Source organism: Thalia democratica, chromosome 1, assembly GCF_965202585.1.
Source record: "Thalia democratica chromosome 1, ktThaDemo2.hap1.1, whole genome shotgun sequence".
Classification (NCBI taxonomy): Eukaryota; Metazoa; Chordata; class Thaliacea; order Salpida; family Salpidae; genus Thalia; species Thalia democratica.
In genome coordinates, this window is record NC_139165.1 from 106,324,836 (window position 1) to 106,351,166 (window position 26,331).

Genomic DNA, 26,331 nt, shown 5'->3' on the forward strand with positions numbered 1-26,331 from the left:
TTGAGATAAAGTATTGTAAGTTATATAAGATGTGCGAGTTACTAAACAACAACTACATTGTGTAACTTTAAAACTGTTAAACATAATAGCTACACGAAACAAAGCAATTTTTTTTTAACTTTAAACATATCCACAATAAATTTACTTAAGTCTGAATTAGAAAACGTTTAGGCTATCGCGCTAATATCTTTACGGTTGAATGACTCCCCTAATCTTGCTGATGCTATATTGTAATTAGAACCTAAATAATATTAGATAAAGGTATCTAGCTGATGCTGAACAAACAAACCTACACACCAGAGTCGGAGTTCAATTATTTAAAACACAGGGTTGCCACTCGTTTTTTCAAAAAATTTTTCCAGGTTTTTAAATTTCTTCTACGATTTTAAAAGCACACATTTTTGGGTCTATTTTTGATGTAAAGTTAAATTTAAGGTATGAAACTGTGTTCAATAGTATAAAAAGATTGAAAAGATACTGTAAAGCTACTTAAAATTATTTTTTAATAAGAAAATTTTGGTGATGACAAAATTTTTTATCTATATGATAACTTTTTTGAGTCAAACCGAAATTTTACTACTGAACATGATAAAATTCTTAGAAATTCCATGTTTTTCAAGGTTTTTTTCAAAATTTCTTAAATTCCATGTTTTTCGAAGTTTTTTTTGCCTAAATTCTCAAATTCCAGGTTTTCCAGGATCCCAGGTGAAGTGGCGACCCTGAAAACAGTACAATAAAAAACTGTTGGCCGGAGTTAAATTGTTTAAAACAGTGCAATACAAACTGTGCGTAAAAAAGCACTGAAACTTAAGTTATTTTGACATTGAAAATTTAAAACCAACTAAAGAAATAAATTTAACTCGAAAGGTATATTCTGGACAACTTAATATAACTTAAAATAATTATAATTTCCGAAACCGCTTAAATTTCATAAAAACTTGCTAAAATAAAAGAGTCAAAAAACTTGTTGTATTTAATAACCAAAGTAACAACACACCTTATAATTTGAAAAAAAAAGACATTTTTGTTAAACTATATTGTTTATTAAATATTAATACAAAGTTAAGAAAACAATATTATTTCAATTATTAAAAACAGTGGAAAAGTATATAAATAGAGCGCATAAAAACATTTAATTTTGAGTCAACTAACCATTTTGTGTTATACATTAGTAGTTGAAGCGATGATTCTTGGTCCTCTAGTAATCTGTTAAAATTATTAGTTCAGAAAAATGTTTGAGTTATTAAAATTAATCAACAGTCGTTATAAACATGATGTAACAAATTTAAAATATTAATTCTTCTCAAAGTCACTAGTGTTTGTTATACTTGTTAATATTTTATGATTGTTTTAGAAAAATGTCTGTATAAAGTTGTAATGTTAATGATATAAAAAATATACTAAACTGCCGACATTGCTATATTTATTTTCGTAAAACTTTTAAATTAATTAATGGTTTCTAAATAATTTATAAATATAAAGTGTTGATTAAATGATATAACTTATATGAGTCAACAATTAAAAGTAAAATGTGTAATTATAAAACTACTCAACGGTTATAATATAACAATATAATTAAAATATCTTTAAACTACGTAAAGTATTTGAAAAAGTTTCGATCACATGCTAAAACAAATAAAACAAGAATGATCCGGAAAACGAAAATTTCTCAAGGCAAAATCTTTACGGTTGAATGACTCCCCTTAACCTGCAAAAGTAAACAAACAAATCTTGACTGCACTCTGAACCTGTTACTTTGCGAACAACGAAAATACCGCAAACACTAGTTTCAAATAAACATACAGTTTAAGAAAGAATATCTGTTTCAGCTAACTGGAATCAATTCGAGACTATCTCGTATAATTTTGAAGCTTCCCTCGTTGGAAGCAAAAAATCAAATGTTAATTATTCGCATGAAAGCAGTCTACGTTGCAAAACAAATAAACGAACATAATTAAGAATGCTTTATAAAGTACTTTATTAGTGTTAGTTTTTTATCTTAGTCCTTGCATCGAAAACGAGTTATAAGTGGTATTCATGAATAAAATGATAAGAAGTTGTATATACGCTATGTATATATATATATATAGATTAAAACTAAATTAATACTATGTGACAACACCGTGCTAAATAAATTCAAAGTTTGTAAGTTATAACTTCTAAAGATTAATTTAATAGTTGTAAATAGTTAAGATTAGTCATTTAATTTTTATAACAATCAAAGAAAACATCAGCGAAAGTCTACAGAGCCTAGGTATTGACTTTCGTATGCCGTAAGACAAGCTCAAGTTATCACAAAATTTTAACCAATTTGATCATAACACCACTAGAATTCGATTAACAATTTAAAATCGTATTATTAAAGTTAATACAATTAGTAATTAAAAAAATATATAGCTTAATTTTAGCTTTTTTTTCTTAAAAGTTTAACTCTTTGTTATATAAAACACCAAAACGTTTTTTAACCAATTCATATGTTTAAATAAAGCTTTTTTTCGATGCAAAGATTAAAATAGAGTTATTAAAATTAATAAAGTATCTTATAAAGTCTTTTTGAGTACGTTCTTTTCTATCACTTTGACATTGTTTGCATATTAAAAGTAATAAACGGTTGATTTTTTGCTTTTAAATGGAAAGCTTATGAAATTGCGAGATAGTTTCGCATTGATTTCAAAATCGACAATTGAGTTAAATTTGAACCTCATTAATTTTAAAAAACAGAAAGGTTTATACAGTTATTTTTTATTAAGTTCATAATACCACTTAAAGCCTGTATTCGATGCATGAGCTGGTGTGAAAATATCCAAATTAAAAGAATATTTTTTTAATGTTGAGTTTCAACGTGCTTGTTTTAACGCAGGCAGTTGAGATTTGAAAGATTGATTTGTTTGCTTTCAACGAGGAAAGCTTGAAATATTTAAACAGAATTGGTTATAAAACCGCCGTGTTCAAGTTCAATTTCTTCCATCAGCTGTACAACTGTTTGTAGTTAGCGTTTGTGGGTTTTGCGCTGTTCGCAAAGTAACTGGCTCACAGTGCACGTTTATTTGTTAAGTATGATTATGGGAGTCTTTCAACCGTGAAGAATTCGGCGTAATAAATTTAATGTTTGAATGTAGTTAAATTGGTTTTCAAAATGTTACAAAACAATCAATTAGGTTTTAAGATATCACTGAGTGAGAATGATTTAATTGTGTTTACAAATTATTAACTAAACTTTTATTAGGTAAACAATAAAACTAATTTCAGTTTATAAGTTGATTGCATATATATAAAAAAAATTGCGCTTCATATTTTTCAGTCACTTTTTTAAGTTAAGTTTTTACTAACTAAAAAAACATATACACAAATTTTGTGTTTACGTTTTGTATATTAGTTAAAAAATAAATTAGACTTGATATCTAAAGTTCTATTTTTTATATAGCACGTAGTGTACACAGTAGTGATTATCTATTAACACAAATAAAAATTATTTTCCAGAATTCTTAAAAAATTGTTACTAGTTAAACTAAAAGAATTAGTCAATAAAAAACATTGTTTTCTACAATATTTATCTTACTTTAAATTTTGCAGTTCAATTTTTTATTTTTTATTCAAACATAGTTCCGATATTATCTAATCTTATCATCGAGCTGATTTTTAAAGGTTTTATTACTCGCTAAAATTACTAACGTATTTATTTATATTAAAATTAGATTTAATTAAAACATATATTTTCAATCATTTTAATATTCTTTTTTTATATGTAACATATACTGCTTAAATATGTTTTTACTTTATATATAAAAACATAATAGTAAGAAAAAGAAAATTTTTATATTCATTTTGTTGTATAAAAATAGTTGAAAATAATTAACTTAAAAACTCTTTAAACTATGTGATTTCTGATTTAATTTGTTTGTAAATGTTTTTCCCTCTGTAGGTCAAATTTCATCTTATATTTATGATTGATAAAAAACTATTTTACAAATCATTAACTTGTTTAAAGTAAGATAAAATTTGAATTAACATTGATAATTCATTTCATCTGATGGAACAACTACAGTTTGAATAATATTCCTAGTATAATTATGTTAATGTATGACGATTTAAACTTAGGGCATAACTAGATGTTTTATGATTTTTTTCAACTCGTGTGCTATGAAAAAATTCTTTATTTTGCTTTTTATATAAAACTATTAAGTAAACTGTTTTGAACAAGTATGAACTTATACTAGTTTGATTTAATGTTTAAGTTTTAAGATGTTGTAATTGTTAGTACACTTAAATTATTTTTGTCATAAAGAAATAACAAGTCTTTTCCTTCTCCGGAAAAAATTAATGAGCTTGTGTTTACTACATTGTGTAGCTTTAAATAAGAAGGATATCTATAAATGTTTAAAAGCTAATTTTAAATAATTAAAGTATAATAAATGTTATATTTATACATAACACAAAAAGTATTTTTTATGAAAAAATCTTTGTGATGTAATAATGAGCTTCAAAAGCATTAATAAAAACAAACAAGGCATTTTGAAAGCTTGTTGTTGTAACATAACTTTTGTAAAAATTCTGTTCTTAAAATAGTTGCTAAGAAATACTGCAAATCGAAATAAGAAATTGGGCTTCGAGTGAACGCATAGACTTGATAAAGAAAAAATAGATTAATATTAAAATAGGTATTACTAACTAAATTAATAACTTTACATATATACATAGATACTAGTGACTGACTACTGACAAAGTGATTCTAAGCAACTTAAAAACTAAAGAGCATTTTTTAAACCAAAAACGACATTCTTAAGAATACTTTTTTACGGACCATTGAAAATAGACAAGTTAATCAGTCACTTTATTAACAATGCTTACATCAAATGCAAAAATTATAAAATTGTAACCAAGTACTAACTTTCTGTGTCACAAATCAATGTTTCTGTTGGTAGCACCGTATTTCAATTCTGTCTTAGTCAGCCGTTATTTCCGTCTGTCATCTATTACCATTGATGGCCTACAATCATAAGAAATTATTAAGTTTTTATTTAAGTTTTATAAGTAATGGTAAACTAAATAGCTATTTATAATTTATTTCCTAAATCTGTTTCTTTTGTTAAGCATAATTTGTTTTTAAATATGTGTTTGGAAACACATAGAACAACTACTGTGCTACAAAACTAAAAATATTTTTTATATAATCATTTGTTTTACTTAAAATTTTAAGAATTTCGTTGTTATATGTTATAACTTATAATTAGCATGGCAAACAATTTAAATTCGATTTGAGGGTTTTTTTTATGTAAGTTGCATATCAATGTAGTTCAATTGTATTCACAAAATCAAGCAAGAAAACTAATATAACAAACATAGTTAGCTTGCTAATACAGGTAAATAATTTAGCATTTATTACAGGGTCGGCAGCCTTTTGTAACTATCGGACCAATTTTTTCAGAAAATTACTCGCGGGCCGCATTATATACAAAAAATATTTATAAATAAAAAAAAGTTTTCGAGGGCTGCGATTATTCAAAATAATCATAGTAATTAGCAGAAAAGCATTATTCTAAACCAGGGTTTCCCAAACTCATTTTCTAAATCGCCCCCTTTTCAGAAATTCGAAAAATAATCGCCCACCACGATTTCACAAAGTAATTTTTCTCTTGAGTAGAAACTTTTGAGCCGAAAAATTTGTGTTCGAAATGTAATTTAGTCTGGTACTTCTTATGCACGCACTTTGAGCTGTGTTCAAAGTAGTTTACAGGGCTTGGGAAAATAAGTTACATTTGTTTTCTTATAAGCCCAGTTAAATGTATTAAAATACTTAATTATTAAAAAGCCTTGTGTAATTTGTAATTAATCTTGTTTAGATATGAACTGTTTTGAAACTAATGAAACTTTTAGGGTAGTGGTGGACAACTTTTGTAGTCAGCAATTCATATTTACTAAAAAATCTTTTCTAGTTTCAACTCGTTTAAAAAATGTAATTGCGGGCTGCATAATTAAAAAAATAACATATAAGAAAATTAAAAAACTCGAGCAAAATTGTAATAAAATGACATAGTATTATTGTGATCTAGGAAATTCTATTGTGAACTGAAAACCAAATTGAAAGTGTATTTCAAAATATTTAGTATCAAAAAACTCAATTTTGTTTCTTTTGCACAATTAGTTTCCAAGTTACTTAGCATGTCAATATTTGACTGGATCTTAACCGTACGTTACCCATCTGAAATCTTAATTTAAACCTGACATTATAATAATCTCTCATATAACGAATTTCGGACATTTAGAAGTTAATACTAAGTAACTTGTTTAAGCCGCACAAGGTACTAAAATTATTTTATAAATAGGCATATTCTAAAATTACTATACCAGAGATAAAGAATTTATAAAAAAATGAACAGTTTATGTTACACATAATAAAATAAATAACAAAACATAATGTCTGATCTAGTTTGAGGAAGTTTGACCGACTGGTTAATTATCTCACATGAAAAGTGGTTTCATCAACAGCTTCAGTTAATGAAGTGAAGTTATTAATTTCAATGCTAAGATATATTATAAGCAAGTTACTTGTAAAGTTAAAAACTTAATTTTAAACTTTTTAAACTACATGTTTTGTAATAGAATACTATTAAATAGTATTTGACTTTGAATAACCTTTAGGAAACTAAACCTTAATTTTAACATTTTCTTTTTTTTAAATAAATTCAAAAAAAAAATCAAAAGTTTTTCAGTTAATTCTGTGAACAGAAAGCAATCGATTAAAAAATTCTTTTAATTAGCTTAAAATTTTGTCTCGTAACTGCAGCAGTCTTTTTAATGGCTTATTTAATACTGCTTTAAATTTATTTTTTCTCTAGTCATTAGCCTATGATAATTTACCAGAAGAAAATAGTGAAAAAATAAAAGCTAGTGTTGAACTATTAAAATAAACAACAAATTCTAATTGCTAATATATTAAAAATTAAGATAAAACAAAAAATATTTGTTTTAATAATTTAAAATTCCTTAATGTATGGGTTTTTTAACAATAATAAATCAAGTTGGAAAAGAAAATTGTGTTTAAAAATGTTTTAAATGAAAAATTTGAAGAAGTTTCAAAAAGAGACCTCAAATATATACTCTTTTAAAATCAAAAAAAACTTAAAATAAAAACTTTAATGGTTATCAAGATTTTTTTATTTTTACAGATTAAACAAGTAATAACAAAAATATTTCAAATAAAATTCTTTCAAACAAACACTTTAATCACTATGATATAAAAACTTTTAATGTAATGCAAAACGACAAACATAAACTACAAAATTAACCAGATCAAAATAAAACTAATATCAGATTTAAAACATAAATGATTTAATAAATACAGTAGACTTCCGCTTGAGTTGGCACATTTAACGAAATCAAAAAGTGCAAACTCAAAAGTTATTACCTTTTTTTTTACAAAATGATAAATTTAAATATATTATATGCAATAACGCTATGCATAAACATGAAATTAACTAAAACATAAAACAAACATTCATTAAAAAATAGATCTATATAAGATATTAAATATTATGTATTTTTAGTTCTATTAATACTTAGTTAGTAATAGACTTTAATTAAGTTAAACTTTAGAAAATATAAATTTGCACTTTTTTTTTTTGGGTAAAAAGTGCGAACTCAAGAAGAAGTCTACCGTAATTAATATTTATTAGGCATTATGCAAACCTGTTGTAGAATAGATAACTTAAAAAAAAATTATTATAAAAAGAGTGCTTAAATACAATACAAAACAGGTTAAATAAAAAGTATTTTAAAAGATTAAATAAAACAAAAGAAATTACATAAAATAATGTCTGCTATTGAAGTCTAATATAATGTGAAGGATGAGGACCTCATCATGAGGTTCATGACTGCTTGCAAGTTTTACTTATCTGATTGTTAATCAGTAATAAAAAGCCCCCTTTACAAATATCTAGATTAGATCTTTTGCTAAAGATGTTGATAACTGATCTGAAAGCTTTCTCAACAACATAGCTAAAAGGAAAAACTATAAACAACAATCTATATTCCTCTCAAATGATTGGATACTTTTGCCTTAGTTTTTGTTGAGTCCAAAAGCTTTTATTTCGTTCTTTGGAAAAATTCAATTTTAGTTCAAGGTCAGTCACTTTTCAAAATATAATTGGAAATATCATGAGGTAATATAACTATCACCTCATGATATTTTCAATTGTTTTTTGAAAAGTCACTAAGTTAGAATAAGAAATAAAGTTATACAGGGTTGCCAATTTACCTAGAAACTTAATAATATATAACATAGATTTTTATGAACGGTTTATGATCCCAAATACCATATATGTCAGGTTATAAAATGGTGAGAGGGATTCCGATCGTCTATGATCTATGTAATTGTTAAATAAGAAAATATATAAATGAAAAATTGTAATTTACTTTAAAGTAGGAGTCATAAGCACTTGAATTTTGTCTCTATATTTTACATAAATAAAATAAACTTTTTTTGTTTAAGTTTTACCTCAGGGTCAAATATTTAATAGCAAGCTAAAATTAGTAAAATAGCAATTTAAAAATTTAATGATAGCCAAAAATTTCAAAATCGCCCCCTTTTCGCCCCCTTACTAGCTATCGCCCACCCTTTCGCCCCCTTACTAATTATCGCCCCCCAACTTACTAAAATCGCCCCCAGGGGGGCGATATCGCCCACTTTGGGAAACCCTGTTCTAAACCAAAATATTACAAAATAAGTAGTAAAATAGCAATAGTTAGGAGTAACTATTAAATTAAGAGCCTATGTGTAAGTTTTTATTGCAAAATCTTTTATTTTATGATTAAAAACAATTGTATTTTTAGCTAAAAAGTACGTCGTGGCCCGCGGATTTTGGCTTTGAGGGCTGCAGTTTGCCGATCCCTGATCTATTACATTACAAGGTACTTATAAGGTTTGACAAGGTACTAGTAGGTAAACATACTCAATTAAAAAAACTTGTTTGCATGCTTATATTTTTTTAAAACATAAAATTATTAGTATTAAAGTTTTCAATTTGTGAATTTTTTCAAAGCTTTATTCTATTGCTTTGAAAAAATTGTAATTCTAATTGCTAATAGCTATTTATAACTTTCTCTATAAAGATACCTTGCTTTATTGAAAAGTAAAAACGTATAAGAATACTTACAGATAAAACAGGTACAAAAAATAAATTAAAATGTTTTATTAATAAATGATTTTACTCAGAAATGAATAGAAAAACAGTTGTGCCCAAAAATCAGTTCAAATACGGAACTTGTTGTTTGAATGTATTTTCACTTGTTGAAAACTTTAAAATTATCAAAATTTTGACATTTCAAGACTGTTGTTGTTTCATTGACAACAAGGATGGTCATACAACTCTATTTAAAAACTATAAGACCATAGTGTATGAGTTTAATAAGCTGTAAGATAGTTATTAAACAACATATTTACAAAACGTTTGTTCAAAACTCATTAGAAACTGGTGTTAAGTGTTTTAAAGTGTGATAACATAAAAATAAAAACTATGTCTAATGAATAGAATTTTTAGCTTTAAAATAGCTTATGTAATAAAGCTTATTAAATTTAAATGGTATTTTGCTGTGTAAATAAAAATTAAAATAACAAATCGTAATGAATTGTTTTATACATGTTAGTATAAATGATAAATAAGTGATAGAAGTAAGTAAAACAAAGTTTTTGAGGTAACTTCATTTTGGTAGAAGTGTACATTTGGCTATTAATTAAATGTTTACTTTTACTTACTTAGTGATGTACATAAAAGTAACTTGTTGTATAAGTTTATTAATTACCAAAGTAATAAAATAAAATAAACCTTACATTATTATTTTTAGTACTATTAGTACCAACTCTACAAAATTAATGTTTAAATGATTAAATATTTAAACCTTTTGAAAGTTATAGAAAGCACTTGTCAATATTTTTAATTAAAGTATTCTTCATAAAATAATATATGTCTATTTTTTACTATCTTGCTTTTTTACAATCTATTATCAGACAACTTAATAAACAATAGAATAAAATAATTTTTATTTGTACATACATATGTTATGCTTACTTGACAACAAATTATAAAATATAACCTAATGATGTGGTTAAATATTGTTTTGTATTAATACTGTCAAAACTATATCTACAAGTGCTTAAGTCAGCCAAAATTTAACTTTAAGTTTAAGTAACAAAAAAATTAATCAAATAACCATAAGTAAATTTCAAAATCCTGAAACTTACTTGCTGATATGGTTTCTGTCTCTTTTCTAGGCATTATCAGATGTAAAATCCTTCTTCACTGATGACTATCCCTATGACAATTTGTAGTTTGTAAAGTTCATTAAAAAAAAAATCCAGATTCTAATACTTTTTTCAAAACTTTAGATTAGTTTTAATTAATCCTTGAACGAAATATTATTTGAAAAACCAGATGACTTTGCATATTTAAGATAAGATTAAAAAGTAATATGACTTAAAACAATATAGTTTTGTAATAAAAACATTTGATAAAATTGAAAGTAAATACCTTTATTTAAAATGTTTTCAACAATACTACATTTATAAAAATATCAGCACAAAATAAACTTGTAATTAAATATTTGTAACATATATAACAAAAAACAATTTTAAGATAAAAGTTTAAAATACATTTTTATTAAATCGTTTTATCTTATTTAGTTTGCATAATAAAATCATGAATGAATAAATATACTATTTAGTATTTAAAATGTTTGTAATTATAAAATTATATTCTCACCATGAAATGTAACAATATTTAAAATCAGTTCAGTTTTCAACGGTAGTTTTTAGAATCATATTTTGTTTGATGCGGTCTTGTATGGTATCTGAGATAAAATTAAGGGAAGCATAACTTCTGAATAAGTTTGAGTTTAGAAATATAGATGGATTTAATATAAAAGAAACTGTATAAAATAAGGATATTTAAACTTTTTTATCCTTTTTATATCAATTTATTTTTAAAGCTTTTTCTTTTCCTTCGATAGTATAAGATACAAAATTGCACAGCTTTATAAGAATAGTATCAAATAAAAATTATCTCCTACTTTTCTGTCTAAGAGTGACTTGATACAATTTTTTCATAATAATATATTTATATAGAATTTTTTTAATTTTATTACGAATCATCTAGCAAAATTTGTATAATAGTTAAATATTAGATAAACAACTAAAGTTATATATTTTTTTGAGGTAACATATAACCAAGTAATTTTACAATTAAAATATTGTAAAAAAATTACAAATATTACTACTTAAGCTAATAGTAGTAGTTTTATAATTTTTCAGTTAGAATAGTTTACTCATTTGTAAACCATATAAATATTTAATCTTAAACTAAATACTTTATGCATTAAATAATTTTTCGTTAAGTTTTATATCAAGTAAATTTTACACCTTCAATTGTTGTGTCTGTGCAATTTTTTCTATATTTATCTAAATAAGAAAATAATACAACTATAAAATTTAAGTACCTTAAAAAAATTTTCAATCACCCATAAATATTTTACTTTAAACAATTTTTTTAATTTAAAAAAATTATTGTATGAACTAAACATAAAACATTTACTTGTTGTGGTTAGTACAATATTGTTATTAAAAATGAGTAAAGGCAAACAACTTAAACAATCAAATAAAAGTTGTGACAGCTCATTTTTCCTATAACATTTTTCCTAAAAAAGTTCTATTATTAAAAACAATTAATTACTCAATAACTTTGAATTATCTTTAAAGAAATAGTTTTCAAATTTATTTTTTTTCTGTTTAAAAGGATTTTAGATTACTTAATAAAGCTATTCTCATTTAATATACTTAAACTAACTGGTTTTTAAACCATATTTCGACGAGGTTTTTTTAGGTTCATGTAGTATATAAGCTTTAGTTGATACGGACCAATAACACATCAGTATTCATTAGTAACAAAACTAATAAGACTTTATTTCAAATTTTAGAATAATAGAAAAAAAAAATTATGTTGTTAAAATATATGTTAATGTTTTTATGTTGGCGAATTTACATGCCACCCTTTGAATAATTATGAGCATTTTATTTTTATTTATTTAAATTTTTAATTGTCGAAACGACATAAGTTTTTAACTTTTATTTTTACAGTAATCGATCTTTCATGTGTTGTAATGAATATTTCAATACAACTTTGCGATGCTGACAATTCAAAAGCAAGATTTTATTACTTTTTCTCTTCTCTTAAACTGATAAAAAAACTCAAAATAATTTTTTATTTTCAATCTATTGTTGTTGGTTAACAGATTCTTACAATTAATTTTGAATTTGCCTGCAGTAAATTTTATCAGATATGTTTGTTTCTAGTTTAAATGAAATAATGTTTTTAAATATAAATCGTATAAAGTCGAGTAAAATACGTATGAAAATATTAGTAAAATGTCGTTTCGAATAACAAACAATAATCATTAACAGCTCATGTTGACTATAAAACTTAATATACATACATTTTTTTATGCGACTTTGCTACTTTTTTCATTTATTATATCGTAAAAAATAAAAAACATGAGTTTTTTATTTTTCAACAGTTTACTCAAGTCTTACTTAAGAATAAGTTTAAAAAATTAACATGAACGAAAATTAAGATTGTTTAATTTTTCATGTAACTACTAGCAATTATAAGCTAGAAATAACAGAACAGTTAAACTAAAACTAAATAGCTAAACAAAAACGAGAATTGAGAAAACGTTACCCAGAAACAATATATTTAAAAAATGAGTTAAATTAACCTTAATGAATTGTCTGAGTTTGGCTAGTTTCTTTTTCGTCTAGATGCATCGTCTAAAGACTTATAACAAAACTTAAAGATTCCTGCAAAAAATTGTTTTATACTAAAGTAATGTTAAAACAGAAATGTTAGGGAACATTTTGTTAACAAATGTACCAGAATTTAGCTTTTTAGTTAGTAAACAATATTTTAAAAACAAAGGAAACATTAAAAAACAAGTACTAAATTAGTAAAACATATTAGAAATTGTATATGTTTATTGCCTTAATAGTAAGCTTAGATTTTGGTCGATTATCAAACAACAATGAGTTATCATGATGCACTGGATTTTTAATACAGTTTCAATACAAACCACCAGTACAAAATATAAAACCATATTACATAAAAGCTTATAAAAAAGTTCACTTAAAACAATCCAAAATATATAGATTAATTGAAGTAAAATTTTTAAGAGAATAATTCTGCTTTAAAAGTTTTAGTTTTTTTAAACAATTGCTTTAACATCTAAAAACTGTCACCTAGATTAGGGGTGGGCAACGTAAATAATTGACGGGCCGGATCCAAAAAAAATTAGTCCTCAGCGGGCCGTAGCATTTTGAGTAAGTGATCTACCGGATTCAGTTGGATGCTTTTTTAGTTCCGGATCTTTATTCAAAAATGTTATCAAGATCCAGCTAAATACTAATTTTAGACAAGGTTTTATATCCGAAAAGAACTAATTTCAAAAGACTTGGATCCGGCTGGATGCTATTTGATCTGGTGTTTTAAAATTTTGAATCAATTTATTAATTAACAAGGTTGTCAAGTATAAAATTTTGAGTTAATTTCTGTTAAGTATTCATATTTTTATATTTATTATAACTCTGGACCGAAATAATACTAGTTATTTTTATAAAAACAATAATTTACTTACTATAAGTTACTTGAGACTAAGGTTTCAGACTAAAACATTAAAAAACTTTAACTTTTCAAAATTGTCTATTTTTGGTTAACCTTGGCTCGAGGCTACATTAATTATATTATTCAAAAGTTAACTAACATTGCAATACTAAACTACTAGATTTTAATTTAAAAAACCTATAAAGATTCATTCAAAATTTTGTTAGATTGTAAATTGTTTGTAAATTACAAACATACACAAATAAATTTCCTAAACGAATCATACTTAAAGATAATGAGATATTGTTTAGAAATATTGACATCAGTTGGTCATCATTAAACTTAACCATTTAATTAATCAAAAATTCCTTAATTAAAATATCAATAGCAGAAAAGAGTGCAAACTGTAGTCTCAACTTGGAATATTCTATTAAAATGTAAAGTTAAGCAGTTTTACTTAAAGTAGGTGTCAATGTTTTATAAAACTACTTTTCTTAGCATTTATACAACAACTCACTACACATCTGGGAAAGATATAAATTTTTTACATGTCATTTTTTATAAAAATCATTATGATAGGTAAGATCATCAAAGTTAGTTCAGCAAACAATTTTTTTGGATAATTTAAGAAAGAATTAATTCAACTGACTTTAAACAGAATAAGGTACTATAACAAAAGAGTGTTTTTATAACTACAAAATTTAAAAGCCATTTAAAAAAAAATTTTTCAGGTTAAATTCTTATAGTTTATTTTGTGATTTCCTTATTTCTTATTTAAAAAAAAGTTTTGGACAAATTTTGTAACATTTACATTGGCTTGTAGGATTTCATATAAATTTTAAAATGCCTAGCGGGCCGGATCATCCACTCGCGGGCCGGATAAACTTTGTCCGCGGGCCGGATTCCATTTAAATTAAAAAAAGGTTTGGGGACCGGTCATTTTGACTCCGGGGCGGATCTGACCCGCGGGTCGTACGTTGCCCACCCCTAACCTAGATAGTAAAATGCAACTTTTAGTTTAGTAGCTAGAATAACTAGATATGTTATGTACATATATTTAAATATATATTTGTAACCTAAAAAAAGATAAATAACTTTACAAAGAAGTTAAAACTTTATTTAAACTATATAAGTTATAGTTTAGTAACAAAAAAATATTTTTAATGGTAGTGAATTTTAACGTATTAAGTTTATTATTTAATCTATGTGTTCAAATGTAATTACAAATTAAATAATTAATATTGTTTAAGAAAATATAAAAACTAACCAACTTTAATTTCCAAAATATTTTGGAATGGAAAACGGAATAGTTTTTGTACCTGAAATATTGTACACTTTTGTTATACTAGGTTGTTATTAGGAATATATTACTTTTTATTTATTATTTATTTATTTTCTTATGTCTTTAAAATTTGCATAAAAAAGTCTTAAGTTAAAAACTTTTTGTTTGCTTTGGTACTTTTTGAAATGTTAGATATTTTTATTTATAATGAAAATCAATACTATTAAGTTTATAATTTTTTTTACTTAAACATAAAAAATACTTTCAAAAGTTTACTTAGTGTTATCAATAATTGAAAAATGTTTCTTTTAAAAAAATAAAAAAATACAAAATTGTTACAATCTTTAAAACGTAGAAATGAAATATGAAAAAAATGACTAGAAAAGCGTTAAGTTAACTAAAAACTTATTACGACACTTGTTAGACGGATTTACATCCGTCTTTAAATATTCGGTGGTTTTTACCGCAATCTACAATTCTTGTAGCTTTAACGCAGAATCGATTTTGTTATCAACGAAGCGTCAAAAGAATCGAAAAGATAATATCGTTTGTTACGTCACAAAGCTTTGTAAATGCACTGGCAAAAGTGAAGAGAGAAAATAACAATAAAATTGAAGAGTGAATAGGGTCGATTGCAATTTTGGTGAAATTTTTGTTAGTTTGTAATATTTTTCGATTTAGTTAAAGTAAACAATCTGTTAAGTGCATTTATAATATCTTGTATCAAAATTTACACCGATCTCACCCAAAAATTTAAATTCAAACCGTTAACCCCAAACCTAATCTACTTGAAACATATAAAAAATATGGGAAAGTGTGATGAATGTTGAATATAAAGTTTCTCAGTTATATATTTTTTGTCAAGGCTGGTAACTTAATGCAATATATAAAATACCTAAAATAATTATTCGATACTTTTGGTACAAATTAAAATTATTTCAAGCCGAAAAATTACAGTAAGTTATTGTATTTTGATTTTGAACATAAACTGTAAAGTTAATTATTGAGAAGTTAAAACTGCAGTTTTAACCTTTTTTTTTTGAAAGCACTTTTATGGATAGTATAGTATTTTAAAAACGTTAAATTTGTAGGGAATTAATTTAACTTTTTTTAACCTATTACGGCTTAGCTTAAGTCAACAAGAAAAGATTAACTCATTTGTTAAGCAACTCAATTATTCAATAATTCCTATTTCATATTAGGTTTTCAAAGTTTAGTTTTGTATTATTACACCAGAATTCCTATATTGATAGATTAGTCGATTTAGAACATTTAAAATTGTTTCTTAGTTCTATATGAAAATAAATAAAGCTAAATGCGAAAGCTAATAAAAAAGTCATCACAACCATCTACTTACATTACAAAAAGTCATTAAATAAAAAAAAGTTATTCATTACTTTAAAAAAACGTTTACAATTATTTGTGTCTTTTTGTTCCAGTTAATTACAGCTCAAAATAATTAATTTAATGTCTTTTTTTTACTTAACAAGTAAGTGTGTCGACAACTTATTTTCTTTAAAAATTATAATAAGTAAATATTTAATCTGAATATTTAACCTGTTATCATTGATTAATGACAAGTATTACTTACGCTTTAGTTTATCAAACATAATAACTTCATTAACTATTTAAAGTTATAAGCTATGTACCGCTTAATTTTAGTTATTTATGAAAGCTAGAAAGTATACTGTAATTAATAACTAAAATAAACCACTAAAATTGTAACAAAATATATGAATACAGTTTTTAAATTATACAAAATTTTGTATGTCACCTAAACATAAAAACTTAAATCTCGGGCATCACTTTATTTGTTATTTTACGTTCAATATTTATTATATAATAGTCAAAATTAAAAAAAAAATCTTTGTTTTCATTTCAAAAAAATTAAACACTTGAACTAAATTTAAATGTTTCTTGCAGAACATATAATTTATTTTTGACCTTTTGAATGGTTATATCTAACAAAAAGCTTGTTAAGAAAATTGGTAGACAAATTTACATCTATCTCTAAATATTCGGAGGATTCTACAAAGAAATGAAATTCATGTAGCTTCAGCACAGAATTGATTTGATTATCAATGGTGCAGAAAGAATCTAATAAAAGATTTGTTTTATGACGTAACAAAGCTTCGCAAAAGCACTTGCAAAATTGAAAAGAAAGGAAAGGTATAGTTGGTATGGATAGAAGTTTGTCGGCTGCTATATTGATATTTTTGTTTGTTGTTTTTTGCTAGTGAGGTGTAGTGATAGAACAGTAGTTCATTAGTAGCATCTATTATAACATCAAAATTATAAGTTTTTCCTAAAATCCTTAAGCCGTTATCTAACAAAACATATAACAATTAAAGAAAAGAAAATTAAAAAATCTGAACAAACTCTTTAGATAAAAAGTTCTTTAGTTAGTACATTATATGTCTAATGGTGACTTAAAGCAATATATAAAATACCTAGTATCTAAAATACTTAATACACATTTTTGAAAGAAATTACAGCTATTGAAAACCTAAAAGTTACTTTAAAAATGTTTAAAGCGCTTATTTTCTGAATGCACCTTTATTGATAAGATAATTAATTAAAAAGGTAAAATCTATATGATTATAATCATTTTAATCTATAAAAAAGCTTAAGTTAATAAGAAGAGACTAACTTAATTGTTAAGCAACTCAACTATATAACTTTAAGCTAATTATTTTAAGTTATTGAAAATTAGTAATGTATTTTTACACCAGAAGTCCTTTATTGGTACGTTAGTGTTTAAAAAAATTAGACTTATTTCTTAACTCTAAATGATAATAAATAAATGCAAAAACCTAAAAAGAAAGTCATTACCCCCATCTACTTACATTACAAAAAAAAAAAAAAACTTTATAAACATCGAATTATCTTTTAATTAAAAAAACATACCTTTATTTGCTGTGTTTTTTTTTTCAATTTTATTACAGCTTAAAAAGAATAATTTAAAGTCTTTTTTTTTACTAAACAAGTAAATGCGTAGACAATTTATTTTCTTTAAAAATTATAAAAAGTGCTTATTTAATATTAATATTCAACCTGTTATCATAGAATAACGACAAGTACTACTTACGCTTTAATTTATCAAACATAGTAACTTCATTAACTATTTAAAGTTATAAGCTATGTACCGCTTAATTTTAGTTATTTTTGAAAACTAGAAAGTATACTGTAATTTATAACTAAAATAAACCAATAAAAATTATAATAAAAATTGTAACAAAATATATGAATACAGCTTTAAATTATACAAAAATGATACAAAATTTTGTATGTCACCTAAACATAAAAACTTAAACTCGTTGTTTTTTTTTGTTGTGACATCTTCAATATTTATTAACCTAAAGTAAAAAAAAATAGCGAAAAAACATTTCTAGTTTTTTTTTCGAAATTTTTAACTCGCTTTAAGTATTGTTGTAACTTTATATTTGCATAAACTCAAGTTTGTATCTTGTGAAAATATAATGTAATATACAAGAATAAAACTAAAAATTCTTTATCAAAATAGCTTTTTGAAAAAACTTGGTAAGTTATTATAAATAAAATTTTTCGAAAATATAAACTATTTTAAACTTTTGATTATACGTCATCAACAGTTATTTATATTTTTCTTAAATTTTTTGTCCCACTGTAACAATTGTATAACAGAACTATCATATGCGTTTTTACTATTATCTGTTTCGTACATTTATAACTAATATATTAGTTAATTCTAACATTCTCTTAAATATATTTTTAGTGTCAATAATTGTTAGTCTACTTAAAATAAGTTTTCAAAACTATCCGGATATTCAGAATAAATAATGATAAAAGTATGATAGAATTTCAAAAAGAAATTTTGGTCATCTAAAGCTAAGTATTTATAACGTATAGGAAATAAATGCAATAAAAAAATGTAATAGTTTTCAAAAATATTTCTATCAGTTCGTAAATTCTTAAACTAATGTCTTAAAATTTTGTTTTAAAATTTTAGATTTGTAACAGGCATAAGTTGTTAAAAGTTACTTAAAATTTAATTTTTTTTTTAACTATTGCTTGATTATTAGATTAACTAGAATAATAATAAATATTTTTTTATGTTTTTCAAAATGCTTCGGTTACATTTTTTTTCTTTCCAGACTATTTTTTGATACTTTGCTTTATTGTTTTTATATTGTCCTGTTCTGGGCATGACCTTAAGCTGTATCCAAATGGTGTACGACAACTGATTTATTTTGTAAGACTATGACCAAAATTTAAACGTTATTTTGTCGTTCAGTAAACAAGTTTAAACTAAAATTAAACTTAATCTTAAAAACTTTATTAAAGATTTATTAATGGTTAGAAATAAGTCTTTTTTGCATTTCAAATGCATATTTAAATGTCAAATAGTATTTCAAACAATATAAAATATAATGTTGTAAAATAAATTTAATCATAAATAAGTAAAGTTTGTCAAAAAGCTTACTAAGACAATGGTTAAACTCATTTTTATATGCCTTAAAATATTCGTTGTTTCTACAGGAAATTCAACTTCATGTATACTTCAACACAGTGAAGCAGAATAATGATTTCGGGAATTATTTTGTGTGACGTCATAATGCTTTGCAACTGCACTGGCAAATTTATATGAAGAGAAAGGAAAATCGAATGTAAACGAGTGGTGTATATTTGAAATGTTATGGAATAACGGCTGAAAAATTGTTAACATCTAAATCCTTATCGCTAACCTATTTCAATAATTTTTAAAACCTTACCCTTAACCCACTTAACCTAAAGTAAAGTATTAAAAAAAGTGTATTAATCTACACTTGAAACAAAAAGAAACCAAATTTTAACTAATAAAACGCCTAGATTTTAAATTTGACAAAAACAAACGATTTAAACTAATGTATTTTTTTTTGTTTAGTAAGTGTTTTGGCAGGTTTTTCATTTGCCAAGGATGATGACTTAATCTACTAGTAATTTAGATGACAAAAAATATTATTCAAAACACAGTTTACATACAGTTTAGGTATTACTTAATTTTAGTTAAAACCAAAGTAATAGTTTTAGGTATGAAAATTTTACATGGGAGTAAAAATTAAAAGGAGTTTGTGAAAATTTTGAAGGGTGGTTTTTGCGTTTAGTTTTTGAAATCACCTTTATGTCTAAACACTTTTAACTAAAAAAGATAGAGTTGATATATATATAGTTATTTTAATCTTTGAAAACCTACCTCAATTTTGGTAAAGTCAATATAAAGAGGGCTACTCTATTGTTAAGCAACTAGATTATTTAACATAAACTTAATTACTTTCATTTTTTAAAGGTTATAATATAGTTTTTACATTAAGCTTCAGTACTTATACGTTAGTCGTTGTTTTAGGGTTTGACTTATCTTAATCTTTTCTATATGAAATTAAACAAAGTTATACTCAAATTCACAATTGTTTGCTAATTTTTATTTATTTAAGTGCAGCTCAAAATTAATAATTTTTTTAAACAAGTTAGAGCGTCAACAACTTATTTTCTTGAAAATAGTTATAAAAATTGATAACTAATCTTAACATTTAATCTGTTAGCATTAGTTTACTACAAGTAATTATTATGCTTTAGTTTATTTAACATAACAGTTTCATTAGATACTCAAAGTTCTAAGATCAGACTCGCTAGTTTTAAAGGGTGGCCACTAAAATTCAAAAAAAATATAGGGAAATACAAAAATAAAGCAAACTAATAGGGAGATTAACAAACAAAACAAATAATTTTAAATACTACTAACATATTTTTAAGGCACAAAAAGTAAAATATGACTTAAACCGTTTATAATCACAGTCTTAATAAGAAATTTACGAAAATTTAAGGGCTTTTTAGTTCTAATTTTAGTTAAATAAGAAAACTTTAGAAAAATTGTATTTAATATGAAAAATAAAAGAGAATTCTGTTAGGTGGCGCCATAGAGTCACATTTTCAGACTGAAAAAAATTTGATTTTAAATTATTAATAATTTTTTTACTGATCTTTCACCACGCGGTGTCGCTGTTTTGGCTTTTATATTTAATAAAAACTTCAAAATATAACATGCAAAATAAATTACAAAAAATTTTAGCAATTTTCACATATTTTTCAATTTTTTAGGGGTTTACAGGGATTTTTTCAGAATATTGCAGATATTTAGAGATTTATAGGGAATCAACGGGATTTATAAGGAAGTGGGAACGCTGTAAATATTAACTATATATTTTAATTTATTACTAAATATAACAATAATAAGAATTCATACAATACATAATAGGAAACAAATTAATAAAACAATTTTGAGCTTTACACGAATGCATATAACCTATTTAAAACATATTTTCACTTTCGTTAATAAAAAAATTCTAAACACATAACACTATGGAAATTGCAAACATGTTCACAAACAAAAAGGGTCTTTAGAAAAATAATATCATGTTTGTATATTAAATTATTAAAACCAAAAATACGGTTGTTACTGCCCGACAAAAAAAGTTAACAAGAAATAGTAAAAAAAAGAAAAAAAGTCTTAAGTTATTCAAAAAATAGTAATTATCGGGCCTTGAAAATTTGTACACGAGTTATAAAGAATTATAGATCGGGTGACTATTTTATTATGATGTTTTCAATACTTGAAGTATAATTTAAAAGTTTAGAGCGGGAGTTGGCAAACTGTAGCTCCCGGGCAAAAACGTCTAACCCGTATAATTTATAACAAATATGCAGCTTACATTAGATATCTTAAGGTTTTAAACTAAAAAAGGTCTTAGATAACATATACATCAAATTTGTAGCTTACACTAGATACTTTGAGTACAGTAAAACCTGAAACTAAAAATACAGCAGTCTGGAAATATTTTATGTTTTAAAGTTTTACTAAGACTACCTAATGCCTACCGACCCTTGGTTTAAATAAAATGAGAAATGCCTTTTTTTGTTAAGTTCACATTTAAGTTTTGTTAGAATCTTTACTTTCATTTTAAGTATTATTGTGTACATATTTCCAAAAAATCAACCTTATATCTTGTATAATTTTGATGTAACACAAACGTATAACGTCATGATAAATGAAACTTAAAAACTTCATCTAAAATATTTTTTTTGTAAAAACTTGGTAAATCTTCTAATAAAAAATAGCAATCTTATCAAAAAAATCATTAGAGCATTGATCATTGATTATTAAGTCATCGGCAGTTTCTTAATTATACTTTAGTTTTCTGGGTAATTTTTTGGTTTCTTTTTTTCGGGAAGTAACAAGCGTATTTTTAGTCCAATAATTTAAAGTAAAAAACATGTCTGTGAAATGGTTTTGATAAAGGTTCCCAAAATTTCTTAAAATTTACTTGGATAATTTTGTTTTTAGATTGTTCGGAATATCTATAGGTTTATGTATTTTTTATACAAAAAAAATCAAGATAAATAAAATTGTCAGACTTAAAATAACTTGAGAAAATTATGTTTTAAATGCAAATTGTACTTTATCTTTTAATTAAAAACGAAATAAGTAAAACATATTAAATCATAGTACTTGTTTACGTATGAAAAATGAGACGTTACTAGAGACATGTTAAATAAGTTTTAATTTTGTTGTAAGATAACATCATTAAAACAACTTTTTTATTCATTAGATAGTATCCTTAAAAGCGATAGTAATATGATGTACATAAAAAAGTTAATCTATATTTTTCAATTTGTTTTTAATTTGTTGAAAATAACTTCTTTTACTTAACAGAGTTATAGTTGTATTTAGTGGAGATAAAAACTGTGATTAATTATTTTTCAAACGACTAAATGTAAATCCCTTCTATAATTATACTCTTGTGGTGTAAAAACATAATGCACTCATATACAATTAAAAAGAAAAAATATACAGTTATTAAGAAAAATATATATAGTTATTAAACATTTTTAAAAATATTAGGTCAGACTAATCCAATTTAAACTGAATATAATTTACGTTGTCTATGAGTTGTTTGATGACCATATATTAAAAATAGCTTTGTGTAAACTTTTTTTTATTTTTTTTAAGTAAAATAAATTTCCGTCAGTAGGCTAATATGCGTTGTGAGACAAGTTGATACACAATAATAAAAAATGATTACTTATTATAGTACAAATAATCACAATACTTTAATCAGAATATTTATATACCTTTAGCTTACTTTACTTAATGTTTGTTACTTTATTATGAAAAAACTGACTACTTGAAAAGAAATCAATTTTACAGTTTTTATTGTACACAAAAAAAGAATAGACTAAAATTTATATTGAAAACAGAAATTTATTTATTTTTCTGTAAGTCAGTAACTAATGTAAACTATTTTTATTTTCATTTTATTGGTTATGTGTTTTTAAAAATTATGATCAGTAGAATACACAGTAGTAATTTGTTGTGTATAGTTTATAAACTAAAAAAATGATTACAGTTAAATTTAATTTAGCCTTGAATTATTTTTATTAGTATGTAAAATACATACAAAATCTACTGGTACGCACAAAAGTTATTATAAATTAATAGGTACACCTTTCAAAGCTTTGGAAAGCACTAGATACTAGTCAATGTATTGCTTCTGAAAAACATTTTTTAAAGCTCATATACATTAAAATTTGATTATTATTTTTTACCGTTATGCCTCTTTTTACGATCTGATATTGTTTAAAAATAAGTTCTATAAACTAGCCTGATAAAGCGATTAAAGCTATTTTTTTCTGTAATAACTAGCAAGTTTACGGACAAGCCATACAAAAGTTATTTTTTTTAAAACTTAGCCTATAAATTAGATATATGATAAAACAACAAATAACCATGGGAAAGTTGTCCATTGCTGAAATAAGTTAGCTGTTGGTCCTATGTATCGTCTTCAGGCATTGATTTTCGTTTTCATTGATTTGTCCATGCAATTCAATCCATGTCAGCTGAAATTTGTAAAATGGTGTTTTATGAAAATGTTTTTAATGTAGATTTGTGTTCAATAATAGTTATAAAAAGTTAAAAAAAGTGAAATAAAAACAGTTTAAAATGTAATCTTATGAGACAGGTCAGTTTTGTATGAAGAACTTTCGCACGGAAGCTCAATTTTTACGAGTAAAAGTTTAACACAAAGAATAAATTATGCACGGTCAATTTTTCAAGTCACAGCTACAATCGTCAACCGCCACTCACCTAGCTGGCAGATGGAACCGCTTACAGACAAAGGGTTACAGGTAACAGTGAAAATGAAATAAGCAACTTGCTAAAAAACTTTTAAATTTTGTAGTAATTGCGGAGAAGTGTTCAACTAATAAGAATGTAAGACAAAGCCAAATAACTAAATTTGTGAAAATAAGGTAAAACAAATAAAGAGGTCAATTTAAAAAAGGATCAAATATAAAGTTTCAGCTTCAGTTGTTAAATGGTTTGCATGTAAATACTTAAGGAAAAATGTACTAATAAAAGTTTTTACGTAGCCCCACCACTAGCGGCCGTGCACCGATTTTATTTTTTGCAGCTTGGTGTACACAGAATTTGATTAGTTTGACGACCACTGCATTATAGTACGAATTCGCAATGTTTTTGACACAACGGATTAATTTCTGAGAAAAAGCTGATTAGTTTGAATTGAACTTATCATACTCTATAAAAGTTTAAAACTAATAGTTTTCCTTGTATACCGTACAATAATTTCAAGTCTCAAATAATTTAAAAACGTCTTAGTATAAAACATATGTAAGACAGCATTAGAATTTTTTATACTAATTAGGTGACAAATATAAACATATAATAAGACAGTTAGAACAGGGGTAGCCAAACTACCGCGATTAAAATAAAAGTTTGGTCTGCTGTAACAAAAAATGCAGTAAACATTTTAATCTATTTTGATAAAATTTTGATTAGACAACTCTTTAGTTTTCATAATTGTTATTCTTTTTTTTTTAATTGTAGTATAAATGTGAACAAACTTTGTAGTTTTAAGAAAATAACTACTTTTCATAAACGTAAAAAATAAATATATTTTTATTGTAAAATGTTTTACTGTTTTGTCTAAACACGATAAGAAGTATAATGAAAAAAAAATTGAAGTGACTTAAAACCGCTTTTATAAATTTTCTTCTTTTAAAAATAATTATGTATGAGTTGTTGAGGTACTAATAATAATAACCAATTATAACAAAAACAAAAAAGTGATTGCTCATTAAATTGCGCCCTTTATGTATAATTTAAACTAAAACTCTGACTAAATCTACTAAAATATGACTAAACTATAAAAATATACAATTATATCAGATATCATTATATACTATTGTTTAACTAAACTAAAATGCTGACTCTAATGATTTACATTTCAAAAAAGTTAAAACTAATAATTTTTTTTATATAGCGGTGAGTAAATAAATTTTGAGCCTCAAAGAATGTAAAAATGGCTAGTTATAAGACATACATGTTATATAATAACTAATAAAACATTCAATTTTTTATTACTTAACAATAACAAAAAGTTGTTGTAACATTTTCAAACCTCTTTAGATTAATTCACGAATAGATTGAGTTTTTTTATAAATCTACCAAACGGTAAACTATTTAAGAACTACTTTCAACTGTTTAAGTTAACAGAAGAAGATATGCGAAAAATGCGAAGTGACTTAATTCTGCACTTCTAGCTTTGCCTCATCTTAAACATCGTTCTTATGAAATGTTGAGTTTGTACATACGTTTATTAATTGATTAAAAAAAAAAGATATGCCACTTAAGTTGCGCCCTTTTTGCGTAACTAAAACTAAAACTCTGACCAAAACTACGATCTGCAGTAAAAATAGTGATAATCAAACGACTTCTGTGTTAGCATTTAACACCAAACATAATTTTTGATAAAGCTTTCTGACATTGCTTACGAAACCTTTAAAATTAAAAAGTATTCAATACATCTGTATAATTTGGTTAACTTAACAATCTTTGAATAGTTGAAATGTTATAATACACTAAATATATAATAAATAAATACATGGTTGCCACTGATCAAGCTGAGAAAATTTTCCTGACTTTTCCTGACTTTTTCCTGACTTTTTACAAAAATTTTCCTGACTTTTCTAAATCAAACTCTTAAATTAAACTTATTCTAAAATACATAATCTAACACTTGAAACTATATAAAACTTTCAATCTTATTTTAATACAGGTTAAAAACAACAATTTTTTTGCTGAATTCTATCATCAAACTTCCAGTACACCACTTAAACCATCTGTGTATGATTGATGTTTGTAATAAACAGCTCTATCAGCAAAATACTTGTATTATTACCTTATAAACAGAGCTTGTCTGAAAAAAGACACAATTTTTTAGCTTTGCCTAGCATAAATGTATCTAAATAAACGAAACGACATATAAGGAACTTTTACAGTTAAAACCTTAAATCAATAAGGAACTTTTACAACTCAAA

At 24.5% G+C, this 26,331-nt stretch overlaps 1 long non-coding RNA gene across 1 annotated transcript; it reads right to left on the reverse strand.

Moving 5' to 3' along the window:
• Positions 1-1,169: 1,169 nt before the first annotated feature.
• LOC145849137 (uncharacterized) lies at positions 1,170-12,780 on the reverse strand. Its single transcript, XR_014372324.1, has 5 exons — positions 12,763-12,780; positions 10,755-10,842; positions 10,238-10,308; positions 4,889-4,987; positions 1,170-1,206 (listed from the first exon to the last, which is right to left on the reverse strand). It is a non-coding gene; the product is annotated as an uncharacterized LOC145849137 (long non-coding RNA).
• Positions 12,781-26,331: the final 13,551 nt, after the last annotated feature.